Source organism: Loxodonta africana, chromosome 5 (assembly GCF_030014295.1).
Source record: "Loxodonta africana isolate mLoxAfr1 chromosome 5, mLoxAfr1.hap2, whole genome shotgun sequence".
Classification (NCBI taxonomy): domain Eukaryota; kingdom Metazoa; phylum Chordata; class Mammalia; order Proboscidea; family Elephantidae; genus Loxodonta; species Loxodonta africana.
Genome location: NC_087346.1, coordinates 131,910,497 through 131,929,276, shown reverse-complemented (window position 1 = coordinate 131,929,276; position 18,780 = coordinate 131,910,497). Strand labels below are relative to the sequence as shown.

The following is an 18,780-nucleotide window of genomic DNA, read 5'->3' as shown; positions in this document are numbered from 1 at the left end:
CTGTGGCCCCTCACCGCCCCCTCAGCCTTCATCTCTCCACCTTCTGACATCTACTTCCTTCCTGCTCATCTTGCAAAGGTTGTTGGTTTGTTCTGGATCCAGCAGGTATTTCTTGTCTGACCTCTGGTTCTTGGGACTTGAGCTAGTAGCTTACCTGTCCATCTTGGGATTTGCTGATCTTCACAGCCTGAGAGCAAGAGTCCTGCTCCCTGACCTGGGTTTGCCTATCTTGGGTTCACCAGCCCCTGCAGCTAAGTGACTCAGGAGAAACCTTGCAGTCTTGCCTGCAGACCTTGGGGATTCCTCGACCATCACAATCTGTGAGCAGGATCCCTGCTTTCCAATCTGCTCATCTTGGGTTCACCAGCTTCTGTGGCTCCTTGAATTGGGAAAGGATTCTATCCTGGTCCAAGAACTTGGGACGTTCCAACCCCTACAATTGCATGAGCTGTTTCCTTAATATAAATCTCTCTATATATTTACATGGATTACTGGTTTTGCTTCTCTAGAGAACCCAGACTAAGGCAACTGGTACTGAGAGTGGTTCTAGAGAAACAAACTTGTAAGGACAAATATTCTAAATTGGTTCTTAAGTTTGGATAGTCTTAAAGATGTTGATGACTCTGCTTCCAGCAGTAAAGAGGGCACTGCTAGCCCATGGGCTAAGGTAGCAATACAAATACGCAAAATACCATCACCAGTAGATCAGGTATTGGTGAAAGGCAAGGCTCTGGGTGAACACAAGTGTGAAATCTTTCTAAAGTTTTGTCAGAATGAGAAGTATAATGAAGCTGGTTGGCGGGTCCTGCTTTCACTAGACAAAGTGGTGAAAGAAAGAAACGTGCTCACGGCTTCAGAGTCAAAGCTCAAGTGCCATGTTAACTACCTCAAATCTTCCACTTGAGCTTTGAAAGAAAGTCTTATTTCTTGAAGTGACAGAGCTGATATTGCCGAAAGCCAAGCCCAGACTCTTATTGTAAGAGTGGCTGAATTACAATGCCAGCTTAATTGCCAACCTACAGCGGTGTCTGAAGTTAAAGTGAGGACATTGATTGGGAAGAAATTGGATCCTGACTTGGAATGGGGGGACATACTGGCAGATAATCAGGAAGCTGGAGACACTGAGCCCCCAGGTTACGTTGAAGTTGAATCCATCATGCCTGTCAACAGAACCATTCCCACCTGAAGAGATTACTTCATGTTTGTCTGCTACACCATCCTGCCCAGAAAAACCAATAGCCCCTCCACTCCCATCTAATGAGATTAGTGCTAGCCCAGCTGCCTCCAAAGAGCCCTTACCAGAGTCATTGCCTGAGGCATCACCTGAGGTAGATGCTTTACAAGACAATGTTGGATGTTTTCAAAAACAATTCCATACTACTAATTCTGGCTTCTAGATCTATAACTAGACCTAAGTCCCAGGGAGCCCCAAAAGGTAAAGTACAAAGTGTGACCCAGGAAGAAGTATGCTACACTCCAAAAGAACTACTTGACTTTTTTTAATATGTACAAACAGAAGCCTAAAGAATATGTGTGGGAATGGCTATTAAGCGTGTGGTGTAATGGTGCAAGGAACATAAAGATGGATCAATCTGAGTTTATTGATATGGGTCCACTAAGCACAGATTCTTCATTCAATGTTTCAGCTTGAGAAGTTAGGAAAGGATCTAATAGTTTGGCTGGGTTGCTGAAGCAAGAATTACATGGTCGCCTACACTAAACCGAGTTGAAGTACCAGGCCTGCTTTGGTGTACTGTAGAAGAAGGTATCGAAAGGCTTAGGGAAATTGGCATGCAAAGGTGAATTTATCAGGTTAGACCCACAGACCCACACATGGAATGCCCAGAGGACACAGCTTTTACCACAACCGTGAGGAACAAATTTGTGAAGGGGCCTTCAACATCTTAGAAGACTACTGTGATTGTTATTTTATGTAAATCAGATTTGACTGTGGGAACTGCCCTAACTAAATTAAGACACATAACTACAATGGGGCTGATTGGACCCCATAGTAGTAGGGGCCAAGTGGCTGCCCTCAATCGACAAAGACAAGGTAGGCGTGGCTACAGTAATGGACAGTGGAGTCAAAGCAGTAATCAGGATAGTCTGATTCTTATGGACTTATGGCTTTGGCTACTTGGTCATGGTGTCCCCAGCAGTGAAATAGATGGGGAACCTACTAAACATTTACTTGGTCTGTACGAACAGACGAATTACAGATCAGGTGAACAGCAGTCTAACTCGAATCTCCAGTATAGAGAGTCACGGTTTCTCAATCAATTCCTAGACTTGAGCGAGTTTAAAGACCCACAACACCTTGAACAAAAGGGATGTTGGGTCCCCTCGAGGAAGGGCTCCAATACACTGCCAAAAATTTATACAGTCGATCTCTCTCCCAGTCTTCCCCAAAGGGATCTATGGCCATTTATGAAAGTGACTGTTCTTTGGGAAAAGGGAAATAATCAGACTTTTTGGGGATTACTGGATATTGGCTCTGAACTGACGTTAATTCCAGGATACCCCAAATGTCACTGTAGCCTACCAGTCAGAGTGGGAGTGTATGGAGATCAGGTTATTAATGGAGTCTTGGCTCATGTCCATCTCACAGTAAGTCCAGTGGGTCCCTGAACCTATCCTGTAGTGATTTCCCCAGTTCCAGGATGCATAATTGGAATAGATATACTCACCAATTGGCAGAACCCCCATATTGGATTCCTGATGAATGGAGGAAGGGCTATTATGGTAGGAAGAGCCAAGTGGAAGCCATCAGAACTGTTCCTACCTAGGAAAATAGTAAATCAAAAGCAATACAGCATTCCTGGAGGAATTACAGTGATTACTGCCACCATTAAGGACTTGAAGGATGCAGGGGTAGTGATTCCCATCACATTTCCATTCAACTCTCCTGTTTGGCCTGTGCAAAAAACAGATGGATCTTGGAGAATGACAGTAGATTATCAAACTTACAAGGTGGTGACTCTGATTGCAGCCGTTGTTCCAGATGTAGTTTCATTGCTTGAAAAAATTAATACATCTCCTAGAACCTGGTATGCAGCTATTGATCTGGTGAATGCCTTTTTCTCCATACCTATTTCAAACGACCATCAGAAGCTGTTTGCCTTCAGCTGGCAAGGCCTGCAATACACCTTCACTTGCCTACCTCAGAGCTACATCAATTCTCCAGACCTATGTCATAATTTAGTCTACAGGGACCTTGATTGCCTTTCCCTTCCACAAGATGTCATACTGGTCCACTACATGGCAACATTATGCTGACTGGAACTAGTAAGAAAGACATGTCAATGACTCTGGACTTGTTGGTAAAACATTTGCATGCTACAGGGTGGGAAATTAATCCTGCAAAAATTCAGGTGCCTTCCATCTCAGTGAAATTTCTAGCGGTCCAGTGGTGTGGGGCATGTCAGTATATTCCTTCTAAAGTAAAGGATAAGTTATTGCATCTGGCTGCTCCCACAACTAAAAAGGAGGCACAGCACCTAGTGGGCCTCTTGGGTTTTAGAGGCAATGTATTCCTCATTTGGGTGGGCTTCTCTGGCCTATTTATCAAGTGACTCGAAAAGCTGCTAGTTTTGAGTGGGACCCAGAACGAGACAAGGCTCTACAACAGGTTCAGGCTGCTCTGCCACTTGGCCATATGATCCAGCTGATCCAATGGTGATTGAAGTGTTGGTGTCAGATAGAGGTGCTGTATGGAGTCTTTGGCAGGCCCCTATTGCTGAATCCCAGTGTCGGCACTTAGGATTTTGGAGCAAAGCCCTGCAATCCTCTGCCGATAACTACTCTCCTTTTGAGAAACAGCTTTTAGCTTGTTACTGGGCCTTAATAGAGACTGAACGCTTAACCATGGGCCACCAAGTCACAATGTGGCCTGAGTTGCCCATTATGAGCTGGGTGTTGTCTGACCCACAGAGTCATGAAGTTGGATGTGCACAGCAGCACTCCATCATTAAATGAAAATGGTATATACAAAATCGGGCCCGAGCAGGACCTGAAGGCACAAACAAGTTGTATGAGGAAGTGGCTCAAATGTCCGTGTTCTCCACTCCTGTCACATGACCTTCCATCTCTGCACCTATGGCCTCATGGGGAGTTCCGTATGAACAGTTGACTGAAAAAGAGAAAACTCGTTGTTCTGTGGGATATCCAGGCACTACACGAAAATGGACAGCAGCAGCACCTCAACCCTTTTCTGAAACCTCCCTGAAGGACAGTGGTGAAGAGAAATCCTCCCAATGGGCAGAATTTAGAGCAGTGTACCTGGTTGTTCATTTTGTTTGGAAGGAAAAATGTCCAGATGTGTGATTGTATACTGATTCATAGGCTGTGGCCGGTGGTTTGGTTGGATGGTCAGGGACTTGGAAGGAACATGATTGGGAAATTTGAGACAAGGATTTATGGGGAAAAGGTGCGTGGATAGACCTCTCTGAATGTGCCAAAGAAGTGAAGTTGTTTGTGTCTCATATGAATGCTCACCAAAAGGTGACCTCAGCAGAGGATGATTTTAACAATCAAGTGGATAGGATGATGCATTCTGCAGAAACCACTGACGTTCATTCCCCAGCTACTCCTGTCATTGCCTAATAGGCTCATGAACAAAGTGGCCATGGTGGCAGGGATGGAGGTTATGCATGGGTCCAGCAACACGGACTTCCACTCACCAGGATTGACCTGGCTACAGCCACTGTTGAGTGCCTAATCTCCCAGCAGCAGAGACAACATTGACTCCCTGATAGGCCCACCATCCGTCAAGGTGACCAGCCAGCAACTTGGTGGCAAGTTAATTACATTGGACCACTACCATCATGGAAAGGGCAGCGTTCTGTCATTACTGGAATAGACACTTACTCTGGATATGGATTTGCCATCATTGCACGCCATGCTTCTGCCAACATTACTATCCATGGACTTACAGAATGCCTAATCCACCATCATGGTATCCCATACAGCATTGCCTTTGATCAAGGGACTCCCTTCACAGCAAATGAAGTGCAGCAGTGGGCCTATGCTCATGGAATTCACTGGTTTTACCATATTTTCCATCATCCTGTAGCAGCTGGTTTGATAGAACAATGGAATGGTCTCCTAGAGACACAATTATGACGTCAGCTAGGTGGCAACACCTTACAGGTTTGGGGCAATGTTCTCCAGGAGGCTGTATATGCTCTAAACCAGCATCCAATATGAGGTATTGTTTCTCCCATAGCAAGATTTATGGGTCCAGGAATCTAGGGATGAAAATGGGAGTGGCACCACTCACTATTACCCCTAGTGACCCACTTGCAAGATTTTTGTTTCCTGTCCCCAAAACCTTATGTTGTACAGGTCTAGAGGTCTTAGCTCCAAAGGTCGGAATGCTCCCACCTGGACTCACCTCACTGATTCCACTGCACTGGAAGCTAAGAATGCCACCTGACCACTCTGGGTTCCTTATGCCTCTGGATCAACAGGCAAAGAAGGGACTTACCATACTGGCTGGTGTGATTGATCCAGACTACCAAGAGGAAATTAGACTGATACTATGTAATGGAGGTAAAGAAGTGTATGTCTGGGATGCAGGAGATTGCTTAGGACATCTCTAAATAGTACCGTGTCCTGTGATTAAAGTCAATGAAAAACCACACCAACCCAATTCTGACATGACTACTAATGGTCCAAACCCTTCAGGAATGAAGGTTTGGGTTACCCCAGCAGGCAAAGAACCATGACCAGCTGAGGTGCTTGGTGAGGGCAAAGGGAATACAGAAAGAGTGGTGGAAGAATGTAGTTCTAAATACCAGTTATGGCCACGTGACCAGTTGCAGAAATGAAGACTGTAATTGTTATGAGTATTTCTGCTTTGTATGTATGCATCATATATTTTTGTTTTCTTCCCTTTTTTTTTCCACTTAAGAAATTTAAGATGTAAATGGGACCAGTGCATTTTTGGTTTACGTATGTTAGTTGTATCATATGAGGCACAAGTATAACTTTGTAGTTGTGTTTGTTCAGAGAATATGTATGGTTTGGGGAGATATGTACAGATGCCAAGTTGACAAGTGGTGGACTGTGATGGTTAAGATGGTGTGTCAACTTGGTTGGGTGATGGTTCTTGGTGTTTTGGCAGTTGTATAATGCTGTGATCACTTTCCTGTTGAAATTTGACATGTAATCACCTCCTTGATGGAATCTGCTGAGTGGTACCAGTGGGGGTGGGGCCCGTGGCAGCTCACCGCCCTCTCAGCCTTCATCTCTCCACCTTCTGCCACCTACTTCCTTCCTACTCATCTTGAAAAGGTTGTTAGTTTGTTCTGTATCCAGCAGCTATGTCTTGTCTGACCTCTGGTTCTTGGGACTTGAGCTAGCAGCTTACCTGTCCATCTTGGGATTTGCTGATCTTCATGGCCTGCGAGAAAGAGCTCTGCTCCCCGACCTGCCTCTCGTGAGTTCACCAGTCCCTGCAGCTAAGTGACTCAGGAGAAACGTTGCAGTCTTCCCTGCCGACTTTGGGGATTCCCCAACTGTCACAAACTGTGAGTGGGATCCCTGCTCTCCAACCTGCTCATCTTGGGTTCACCAGCTACTGTGGCTCCTTGAATTGGGAAAGGATTCTCTCCTGACCCAAGAACTTGGGACGTTCCAACCCCTACCATTGCATGAGCTGTTTCCTCATTATAAATCTCTCTATGTAGATTTATACACTTTACTGGTTTTTCTTCTCTATTGAACCCAGCCTAAGACAGTGCTTTTACAATAATTTTATATTTGGATTTATGTATGATAACCTCTGTGTATGTGTGATGATTAAGATTGTGTGTCAACTTGGCTGGGCCATGATTCCCAGTGTTTTGGCAGTTGTATAATATTGTGATCACTTTCCTGTTGAAATTTGATATGTTTTCACCCCCATGATGGAATCTGCTGACTGGTACTAACAGGGGCAGAGCCTGTGGCAGCTTACCACCCCCCTGAGCCTTCATCTTGTTGCTCTCTGACACCTGCTTCCTTCCTGCTCACCTTGCCAAGGCTTTGGCTTGTTCTGGATTTGGCAACTGTCTCTTATTGTCTGACCTCTGGTTCTTGGAACTTGAGCTAGCAGCTTACCTGTCAATCTTGGAATTTGTCGATCTTCACATTCTGCAAGAAAGAGTTCTGCTTACTGACCTACTGATCTTGGGTTCACTAGCCCTGTAGCTACGTAAATCAGGAGAAAGCTTGCAGTCTTGCCTGCTGATCTCGGTATTCGTCAACTTTCACAGTCTGTGAGTGGGAGCCCTGCTCTACAACCTGCTGATCTTGGGTTTGCCAGCTTCTGCAGCTGCATGAATTTGGAGAGACCTCTATCCTGATCCACAGACTTGGGACTTTCTAGCCTCTACAAACTTGTGAACGGTTTTCTTGATATAAATCTCTCTCTATATATATTTATACACTTTACTGGTTTTGCTTCTCTAGAGAACCCAGCCTAAGACAGCATTCTTATTCGCTTATATAGAATTGAGACTTATTTTAAATTATTAACACCAAAATTAACCTGGCCATAAAAATAGTAATACTTATACTTACCTTTGAAAGTTATCATGACGACATTGAGACCACTAAAATAAACTTGGGAATATTCATCAAATATATTTATATTTTTTAATTCATATCTACATATCTATATAGGCAAATTTAAAAAATCAGAAAATTATGCAGGTGACACTTCATGTATATTAAAAGAAAAGGTTAATAAATTCTGTGTGTGAATTCATACAGAAAGTTAAAATATATTCTATATTTTGTACTTAAGCACCTTTAAGAGAGTTTTATATTACTACTCATGTCAAGTTTGGTTAATATTCTCACATGCTCTGTATGACTTGGCAGTTAATTCATAGTGCAATGAGGGAATAAAAAAAAGACCTGTTTCAAATTCATCTCTAGATTTTGTATTGAAGCGACATATAGTTTCTAAAGGAGAGAACTTTGGTTCCTGCATATTAAATCAGCATACAGAATAGCAGATAATGACTGGAATACTGCAATACATGTAGGAATTACATTTACTGATAATTCTGGTTTGACTGCAAAATTCTGAGTAGAATACATTTCATTATTTTTATTCTATGTGAAAAATTTTCTTTCATTTATAAAAACCAATTAGATTAGAAAAAAAGTCATTCTCTGATTTTGTCTCATTGTACTGAAACTATCAACTAAACTTTAAATGCACTGAACAATTTTCTTTAATGTATAAAATGAACTGTGCCACGCATAAAAAACCCACTGCCATCGAGTCAATTCTGACTCATAGCAACCTTATAGGACAGACTAGAACTGCCCCATAGAGTTTCCAAGGAGCACCTGGTGGATTTGAACTGCCGACCTTTTTGTTGGCAGCTGTAGCACTTAACCACTACTCCACCAGGGTTTCCCTACCACATATAGTTATGATATTTAAGTTATTCGTGGTATATTCGAAGGATCTATGCTGTTTTGCCATCTGGTCAGTATGGGAGTTTTCTGTTCTAACAGCAACAAAAGAATTCCTCCATTTCAGACAAGAGTCAATCAGTTCAATGATAAGGGATGGAAGGAAAATGGGGACATCAGGGTATTCGTAAGTCCAAATAGGTAGTGGGTTGAATTTTGTCCTCCTAAGAGATTTTTTTTTTTTTTTAAGAGATACTTTGAAGTTCTCAACCTTGGCACATGTGAATGTGATCCTATTTGGAAATAGGGTCTTTGCAGATGTATCTAGTTAAAATGAAGTCACGTTAAATTAAGATGTATCTTTATCCAATATGACAGGATATCCTTATTCTTATAAGGATAGGAAAAGGAGAAGACACAGAGACATGGAGTAAGACACAAGGGAGAAGGTCATGTGGAGATGTAGGCAGGGACATGGAGTGATGCAGCTGCAAGACAAAGACCCCTAAGGATTGCCAGCAACCACCAGAAGTGAGGAAAGAGTCAAGGAAAGATCCTTCTTTAGAGACTTCATAGAGAACATGACCTTACTGGCACCTTGATTTTAAATTTTTAGCATCCAGAATTGTAAGACAAAAAATTCCTGTTGTTTTAAGACACCTCATTTGTGGTAATTTGTTATGGCAGCCCTAAGGATCTAATACAGATAGTTAATTTTTTCTTCAGAAAATTTGAACAACATTACCATTTTAAACCAGTCAGCCCTTTCTAAGGTGTCAGCAACTGACATTTATTACATTTGCCCATAACACCCATAATATTGTTCGTGTTGTAATAAATGGCATCACCAAGGTGATTATCTAGTCAAACTCTGACCCAACACCATTTTGTCTCAGCAACTGACCTTATAAAGTCTCCCCTTTCCTTCTCCAAGAATGGCGTCAGATGAAGTATATCTAGTTTTGGTATATACTCTGGCTCTTGCCCAGAGGCTTAACCATTCCAGTGCAGCACTTTTTTCTCTCAGAATCACTGAAGAAAATCTGTTTCTGGTTACCAGTGTTGAGGTATACCTTTTGTCACTTGTGAATGAAGTAATAAAGGGGGTCATACATTAGGTTCTACTGATCATATCACATAATGCTCTCTCTAGAGATGTCAACCTGATATAGTGTTGGAATAGCCTACTAAAGGCGTGGTTGAAGGACAAACTCAGAGCCAATACTCTGTTGATAGAAGGTGTCACCTCCAAAATGCAGTATGCACACTAAAGCAGAGACTTCCAGAAGATGCTGCGTCCTCAAGTGGAAGACCTACATCCAGGTACCAAGAGCTAGATTCAGGAGTAACCCCAGTGACCCACTGGTGACCTCTGTGCTTCCTGTCCCAGAAATTCTGGGCCCTGCAACAGGAGCACACTTGCCAGTTTCCACACAACAAGCTGCTGATGACCCTGAGAACTTTGGTCTTTTTGTGCCAGAGTTTAGCATAAAAAAGAGGATTGGCAGAAAGAGATAGGGCTGCTGTTACATGGTGAAGACAGGATGGAATAAGTGAAAAACTCAAATGATCCCCTTGGGAGTCTTTTGGTACCCTTTGCTCAGTTGTTATGGTGAATAGACAAGTGTAGCAATTCTGCTCTGGAAAGTATGTGGTTATTAGTGGCTCTGGCACCTAAAAAATGAAGATTTGGGTCATACCACGACATAAACCATCAAGATTGGCAGAGTAGATAGCTGAGCGTGAAGGGTATTCAAAATGGATAGTGGTGGAGGAAGAAACTGAATGCCAGTTGCAGTCCCATAACCAACTGCAATGATAAGAGCTGTAGTTCAACTTATTAACCTTTCTCTTCTATGCTTCCTCAGGAAGAGGCCACTGGGATCCTTACAGCCATGGAGGTGTTCCACTAATATCTCTGCAAGGAGTGCCATTAGCTGACACCCCCAACTACTTTCAGAAACTGCTCCAGCTTTCAAATCAAAGACGCCTTTTTTCTAGGGCAGCACCAGCCTATGACTGAGCATGGTGGACATACTAGAACTTGTCCATTTCTGTTCAACAGAGGTCTCTTCTAATGGGCCATCTTTGCTCTGGCACTCCACATTGGATTGACTGAGACTTTGTTGTACCTGCCTCATGATTTAAGTATTGTCTTACACAGACCTCTTCCTTTCTCCATTTCCTTTCATACACGTGAAATCTGTATCAATGTGTGAAGGCTTTCATTGCTCAGCTTGCTTTCTTCCACTTTATCTTTCACAGATAAACCTCTTATCATCAAATTGGAAAACTTATACTACCTGCGTTTGTTATACTAAAGAAGATAAATCCATGTTAATGGACAGGTAGATGTCAATACTACCGGTTATAGCTTGAATTGTGTCCCCCCAAAATGTGTGTCAACTTAGCTTGGCCATGATTTCCAGTATTGTGTCATTATCCACCATTTTGTCATCTGGTGTGATTTTCCTGTGTGTTATAAATCCTGTCTCTGTGATATTAACAAGGCAGGATTAAAAGCAGTTCCTTTAATGAGGCCAGACTCAATCTACAAGATTAGGTTGTATTTTAAGTCAATCTCTTTTGAGATATAAAACAGAAAAATGAGCAGAGAATCATGAGAACTTCCTACCACCAAGAATGAAAAATGAAAAGGGGAGAGTATCATTTGGACCAGGAGTCCCTGTGCTGAAAATCTTCTAGACCAGGGGAGGATTGATGACAAAGACCTTCCTCTAGAGCTGATAGAGAGAGAAAGAATTCCCCTGGGGCTGGCACTCTGAATTTGGACTTCTAACCTCCTAAACTGTGAGAAAATAAATTTCTCTTTGTTAAAGCTGTCCACTTGTGGTATTTTTGTTATAGCAGCACTAGATGACTAAGACATTATCCAAAACAATGTATACATTCAATTCAATCTCCATCAAAATTCCAATAGCTTTTTTTTTTTTTTGCCATAATGGTAAAGTAAATTCTTAAGTTTATAGAACTGCGAAGACCTCCAAATAGCTAATGCAATCTTGGAAAATAAGATCAAAATAAGAGTACACAGACTTCCCAATTTTAAAAAGTACTGTATTGCTGCAGTAATCAAAACAACCTGGTACTGGTATGATGATAGACACACCGACCGCTGCGGTAGAATTGAGGGCCCAGAAATAAACATCTATGGTCATTTGATTTTCCACAAGTGGGTTAAATTCACTCAATAGAGAAAGAATAGTCTCTTCAATAAATGGTCCTGGGACAACTGGATTTCCACTTGCAAAAGAATAAAACTCAACTTCTATCTCACATCATATATAAAAATTAACTAAAAAAGAAAGAATAAATGGCTTAAACTTAAGAACTAACATGATAAAACTCTTAGGATGGAACATGGGGTAATGACTCAATACCTAGTGTTTGCCAGTTAATTCTTAGATATGACATCAAAAGCATGACCAACGAAAGACAAAATAGGTAAAATTGGACCTCATCAAAATGAAAAACTTTTTGGCATCAGAGTGCTTTATCAACAAAGTGAAGAGGCAACATAAAGAAGGAGAAAAATGTTTGGGAACCATATATCTGATAGGGGTTTAATATAAAGAGTATATAAAGAACTCCTATAACTCAACAACAAAAATACAAACAGCCCAATCAAAAAATGGGAGAAGACTTGAATGAACATTTCACCAAAGAAGAGATACAAATGGCCAACAAGCACATGAAAATATGCTCACCTTTCTTAGTTATTGAGAAAATCAAATCAATGCCACAATGACATACCACTTCACACCCACTAGAATGGCTACTATCAGAAAAATTGAAAACTAAAAATAAGAAAACTGAGGATATGGAGAAACTGGAGCCCTCATCCATTGTTGACTGGGTTGCAAAATGGTGCAGCTGCTGTGGAAAACAGTTTGATGGTTCCTCAAAAAGTTAAACAAAGAGTTAACATATAACCTAGCAATTCCACTACTAATATACCCAAAAGACTTGAAAGCAAGGACACAAACAGATACTTATTAAACACAAATGTTCCATGCAGCATCACTTAAGTAGTCAACAGGTGGAAACAACCCTAGTGCCCGTTAATAGATGAATGGATAAGCAAAATATGGTATATCCATACAATAGAACAGTGTTCGGTCATAAAGAAAAATGAAATTCTTGTACATGGGTGAACCCCAAAAACATTATGCTGAGTGAAACAAGTAAAATAAGCCAAAACATTATGTTGAGTGAAAAGAGAACAAACGTTGTATGATCCCACTTACACGAAATATATAGAATAGGCAAACTCAAAAAGACAAAAGTGTTTTAGTGGTTACCAGGGGTGGGTAAAGGAGGGAGACAAAGGGAGTTATTGCTTAACGACACTGAGTTTCTATTAAGGGTGATGAAAAATTTTGAAAATGGAGTGGTGAAAGTTGCATAACATGAGGAACATAAATAATGCCACTGATCTGTACATGCAGAAATGATTGAAATGGCAAATGTTTTGTTACATAAATTTAACCACAGTTTAAAAAAGTATATCAAGGGCATAAAGGCTATAGGATAAGGGATGCCACTCAATAAATGTTGAATTTTACCTTTCATTTTAAATTATATTTAATAAAAAAAAAATTTGTAAACATACTGCCAAAACCTTTTGATTTTCTTATACTTGAAATCTATTGTTTGGATTATAACCTAGAAAGGATTTTTTGTCTTAGTTTATCTTTGAAAGTGATGTCTTGGATAAAGTGTAAAGCGAGGGAACTCAGGATTTACTTTTCTGCTATAAAAAATATTACCTAGTTTATAAAAATAATTATTTTCAAGTTATGGAAGACAATAAATTTGTGTTTGTCTTAGGCTGGGTTCTCTACAGAAGCAAATTTTGTTTTAGTTATCTACTGATGCTACAACAGAAATATCTCAAGTGGGATGGTTCTAATAAAGAGAAATTTATTCTCTACAGTTTAGAAGTCCAAATTCAGGGTGCCAGCTCCAGGGGAAGCCTTTCTCTCTCTGTCAGCTCTGGCGAGAGGTCCTTGTCATCAATCTTCCCAGGACTAGGAGCTTCTCATCACGGGGACTCCAAGTCCAAAGGACATGCATCACTCCGGGAGCATCCTTCTTGGTGGTATGAGGTCCCCAGGTCTCTCTGCTCAATCTGTACTTCTCTCTTTTATATCTCAAAAGAGATTGATTTAAGACAAAACCTAACCTTGTAGACTAAGTCCTGTGTCATTAACCTAACTGCCTCATTAACATCATAGGAAAATCACATTAGATCACAAAATGGTGGACTACCACACAATACTGGGAATCACGGTCTAGCCAAGTTAACACACATTCTTAACAACCCCAGCACTCTTCAAAAAATATTGTAACAATTGTATTTGCTTTGAAAATGTCACTAAGATATCTGTGCTTATATTGTGCTCTACTTCACCTTAGAAGCGCTAACTGAATATGGGATTGATTTAAAAAAAAAAACATATTTTTACTATCTTTAGTATATACTAGATTTTATTACAGGAAGCCCTGGTGGCATAGTGGTTAAAAGTGCTCAGCTGCTAAACAAAAGGTCAGTGGTTCGAACCCACCAGCTGCTCCTCTGGAGAAAGATATGGCAGTCTGCTTCCTTAAAGATTACAGGTTTGGAAACCATATGAGGCAATTCTACTCTGTCGTGTATGGTCACTGTGAGTCAGAACCAACTTGCTGTCAGTAGGTTTTTTGTTTTTTGGTTATCTTTTATTACAGTGAAACCTGCAAAAACCAGAACCTACGTAAGGCAGAAACCTGTCAGAGGAGGAAAACTCAAATATTTTCCACCAAAAATGAGTGATAGAAAAGTGGTAACACCTCACCCTGTCAAAGGTGGAAAACTTGAGAGACCTAGTAGAACAAGGCAGTCCTGACGAGTTTCAACTCTCACAGATTTCACTATATAATCGTAAAAATGTTCTTTATAGTTTTACCTGGAGAAAAATATTAGAGAAGGAAAAATGACAGAAAGCTAGAGTGAGAGTGAGAGAGAAGATGTTTAGCTTTTCTACTAAATATGCGTGGCCTTAAGCAGCCACTTCTTCTGTCTAGGCACAAGTATCTGTTGTGGACATGGGGTTTTAGTCAACTTTCTTCAGTAAAATACGCTTCCTTTAGGGCATTATTACCTGCCTTTTTCCCATTTTATTCTCAATCTAGCACATGGTAAATTGATTAGATGCAAAACACTGGAAGTTGCTGTTGGTAGCTGACATCTTGCGTAACCCTCATGACCACTGGCCTATTTAAGTATGTTGCTATGACTATTGTGCCTATCCATCTCATCAAGGATCTCACAGCAAGACACAAGACATCACAGCATGATGAGCTGACAAAAGAGGGATGGAGGTGCTGTAGGGATTCTAGAGATGTGTAGGAAATAACCCCTACTCTCGTTTTTTTTTTGAATAGCTTACAAATCTGCAATTAAATCTCATGCATAAATTGTGGCAATATTGCTTTAAATGACTTAAGCAGAGTTCTTCAAAACTTTCACATCCTTTGAGTTCTTCTCTTCTCAGATATGTAAGGAATCCTGTTAACAGGAAAGCCAAACAGTGGGAGATAGACCTTTTGCGGAATTAATCAGTGACCTTGGCTCTGCTTAGGAACATCTTTCTGTCACTGCGTCTTAGTCCTGTAACTTTTTCAGCACCATTTCCTAATGAGAGCTTTGATTGAAGAGAATCTCCATGTTTCTTGAAACTTTATTGGTGTTTCCTGCTTGTTAGTGAGTGGCTCCATTGCATTTTGGCCTTGGAATGATTTGTAGTCCAATTTTTCCTTTAGCAAATCTATATTTTGATTTTTAGTTGACATTAGAATAATACCCTTTGCAATCTATGGTTTTGAGGGTAGGAGTGAAATGCAATATGAAGGGACACGGCCAGAATGTTCCATTATTTTAAATATTTACTAGTGTACTTGTTGATCATATTCTAAGATGTAAATCAAGTTATAAGCCTCCTCCTTTTAAAAAACAATTAGACCATATTCACATAAAATGTATTTACAATAATAATAAAAAAAACACAACTTGCTGTATAAAATGCAAAAGAATACCTGATGTACTAATACAAAAAAAATACAAGTATATTTTAAATAATAATCTTTACCATGCCTTATTTATATTTAAAATCATACAGTGAGTATATGTACACATTTCTTAGTAGAATGGTATATAAAACATAGTCTTATAAATCTGAAAGATAATAAAATTGAATATAGAAATATACCTTCATGAGGAATGCTGATATCCAAAATTCTCAAATTTAAAAACTCTTAATCTGTTCCCCTTCAAATTCTTCATAAAATCCTATATAAAAACCATGCTTCCAAAAACCTACACTGATTATTTTTTATTATGATTACAGTTTTCCATTATAACTAAAATATATTCCAAAGGCATTAGAAAGGAACAAAAAAAGATACATACGAAAAACAAAACAAAAAAATAAGCCATATAATCAGAAAACCTATTTGCTGACAGGCACATACCCAATTAATAGACTTGTGTACTTTTCTGAAATGCTGTTAACAAATTAAAAAAAAATAATTTTGTGGTTTGATTAAATTTACACAAATTTATGTGGGAGACAGAGTTTCCTCTGTCTTACAGAGCTTATAAGAACAAATATTCAGAAGATTCTAGCATGTAAGAACTTTTGATGCCAGATTCCAAAATAAATGTTGGAGCACACAGTTTCATGTTTCAAATTAAAAATATATAGTGCTTTGAAGCCATTAAGGTGCTTTCGTACCTCAACTGGTCTACACAGGTTAAAGACTTTATCATTATTTGGAATCAGATTTTAAAACAAATTGCATTTGAAATGGGATATCAGAGTAAATCTACTAAAGTTACTTTTAAAGTAAAGAAGAGAATGGTGATGGAAGAGTTTAGCGACTTGTGGGATGGGGGGTGGGCAACAAAGTAAAAAATGAACATGGGTGTTGTGTCTTATTACTGAATGAATCCATGGGCAATCATATATTGCAGGGTAAACTGAATCTGATGAATCAATATCCTTCTTGGAGGTGTCTCAGTGTGCCAGATACTGCCTTCCGACTTACACATCTATGCTGTTTGAACAGTAATAAATATACATTCACTCCAGAACAAATAACTCAAAGTGTACCAACTACTGCAACACACTGTGAATAAAATGGCATATGTACACATACACTAATAACACAAGAAATGTGATATCTTAGTTATCTTCCACATGAAAGGTTTGCTTCTCAGAAACAATTTATACAAGAGTATACACATACATGTGCACATGCACATATCTATATACATATATACCAATCATATATTTCAATCAAGGTCTATAATATAAAAAAGTATCAAATCAAAATGTTTAGTAATGCTAGCCAGGCACCATTCAGTTCTTCTTGTCTCATAGTAAAGGAGGCAGTTGTTCACGGAGGCAATTAGCCTCACATCCCGTTTCTTCCTCCTGTTCCTGACTCCCCTTCTTCTTCTGTTGTTACAGGTGAATAGAAATCAACTGTGCCTTGGATGGCAATTTGCAACCTTTTAAGACCCCAAGCACTACGCAACAAATTAGGAGGTAGAACAGAAGCACTAAACACATTGTAGGACAATTAATTGGGATGCCTATGAAACCATGACCCTAAACCTCCAAACCAAAGAACCAAATTCCATGAGGTGTTTGGCTGTACATAAGCAACCTCAACTACTCTAATTGACTCCATGAACAACTGGCTCCTTTGCCGTGAGACCAGAAAAAACTGGATGGTGCCTGGCTGCCATTACAGGACATTTTGATCTATTCTATAGAAAGGCTGGATCAAAAGGATGGAAGTGTAGAACAGAACTTCAAATTCTCGTGGAATCCAGACCACCTCAACCCTAGAGGCTAGACAAACTCCTGAAACTATTGTCCTGGGATAATCTTTAAACCTTAAACCAGAAAGACCCCCTGAAATCTTAAAATCAAACAAATAGTTTAGCTTAACTAGAAAAGAGCGTCTGCATTGAGCATTGTGTGTTTTTAAGATCTATCCATATGAAATAAAACTGATGACAGTAATTTGAAAGATTAGATAGGAACCTTAGGGGGCTTACATTAATGGGGGAGGAACAACTCTGAAAAGGAGGGTGAGAATAGTTGCACAACTCTAAGAATGACATCATTATCATGGAACTGTACAAGTAGAAACTGTTGAATTGGTGTATGTTTTGCAGTATATATTCTCAACAACAAAAAATAAAACAAATTATTTTTAAAAAACTATCAAATCACTACAGTTTTAATTCCTATAGTCCAACTTATAGAACTCTTTCTTTCAGAATCTGATACAGAACTTATTTTTCAGAGGACTGGCAAGGGTTCTAGAATCAAATGTCCACAAGGTTGATACAGTTGCTTTGCTTGAGTAATTACCTACATGTCTTTGGTCTCAGTGTTCTGGTTACTGAAACAGTCTTGCATCTTTGCAATTTGGACTGCCTGCAGATATAGGGTAGCTATGAGTCAGAATCGACTTGAAGGCAGTGGGTTCTTAAAAGGTTCTTACAGATGTCCAAAAGACTTTGTGTCCCACTCTGGTAGGTGGTCCTTAAATCAGCTCTGCATGTATAGATGAGTTTGGAGTTTCCTGAACTAAAGGTTTCAATCAGAGACCAGGATGGAAGCACATGAATCCTCATAACCACCACAGGTGCCCAGTTGTGATCAATGGAGGTGAGTAAAAGAACACATAATCCCTTGGGTAAATTAGTTGTCCATGTTCTCAAAGCAAGGTAGCCCTGAACAGGATTGGGTGCCGTATTATTTTGAACACAATGGTAAATTTCAGTTTGACTGTCCAGGATTTCAAATGACTTTGGAATCTAGTAGTTCTACATCCAGATGCGCTGCTATTTAAGTAGGTGCTTTAATACTTCCTCAATCATAAAAGGGTCTTTGATGATGAACCTTCTAAGTGTTAGAGTGGGTCATTTATTCATCTTTATGGATGCCTCGACCTGCTCTTGAGTAGTTGATCCATCCTTTAAACCTCTCTTTTACCTTTTGAAAAAGCTTTCCACCCATTTCTGGAGGAAGTAGTCATAGTCAGTTGATTTGTCATTACTTAGTTGTGCCAATGCTTCCAGAGTGACGGGCTTCAGCTCTTTTTTAGTATAGGACATATTCCAACATTGGCTCATTTCTGCGAGTACCTGGAAAAGCTTCTTACACCCAGGAATCATATGGAAAAGCCCTTGAGTGGCAGCTAGTTTCATCCAAATCTTTCTGATCTAGAGAAGAATTCTCTCTTCTGAATGTTGAGGAGGAACAAGGTTGATTGGAGTTATCTGGTTTT

The 18,780-nt window shown here is 39.9% G+C and overlaps 1 pseudogene; it reads left to right on the top strand.

Annotated features, from left to right (window-relative positions):
• The first annotated feature begins 1,989 nt into the window (after positions 1 to 1,989).
• LOC135231490 (uncharacterized) lies at positions 1,990 to 6,546 on the top strand (annotated as a pseudogene).
• The last annotated feature ends 12,234 nt before the right edge of the window (positions 6,547 to 18,780 follow it).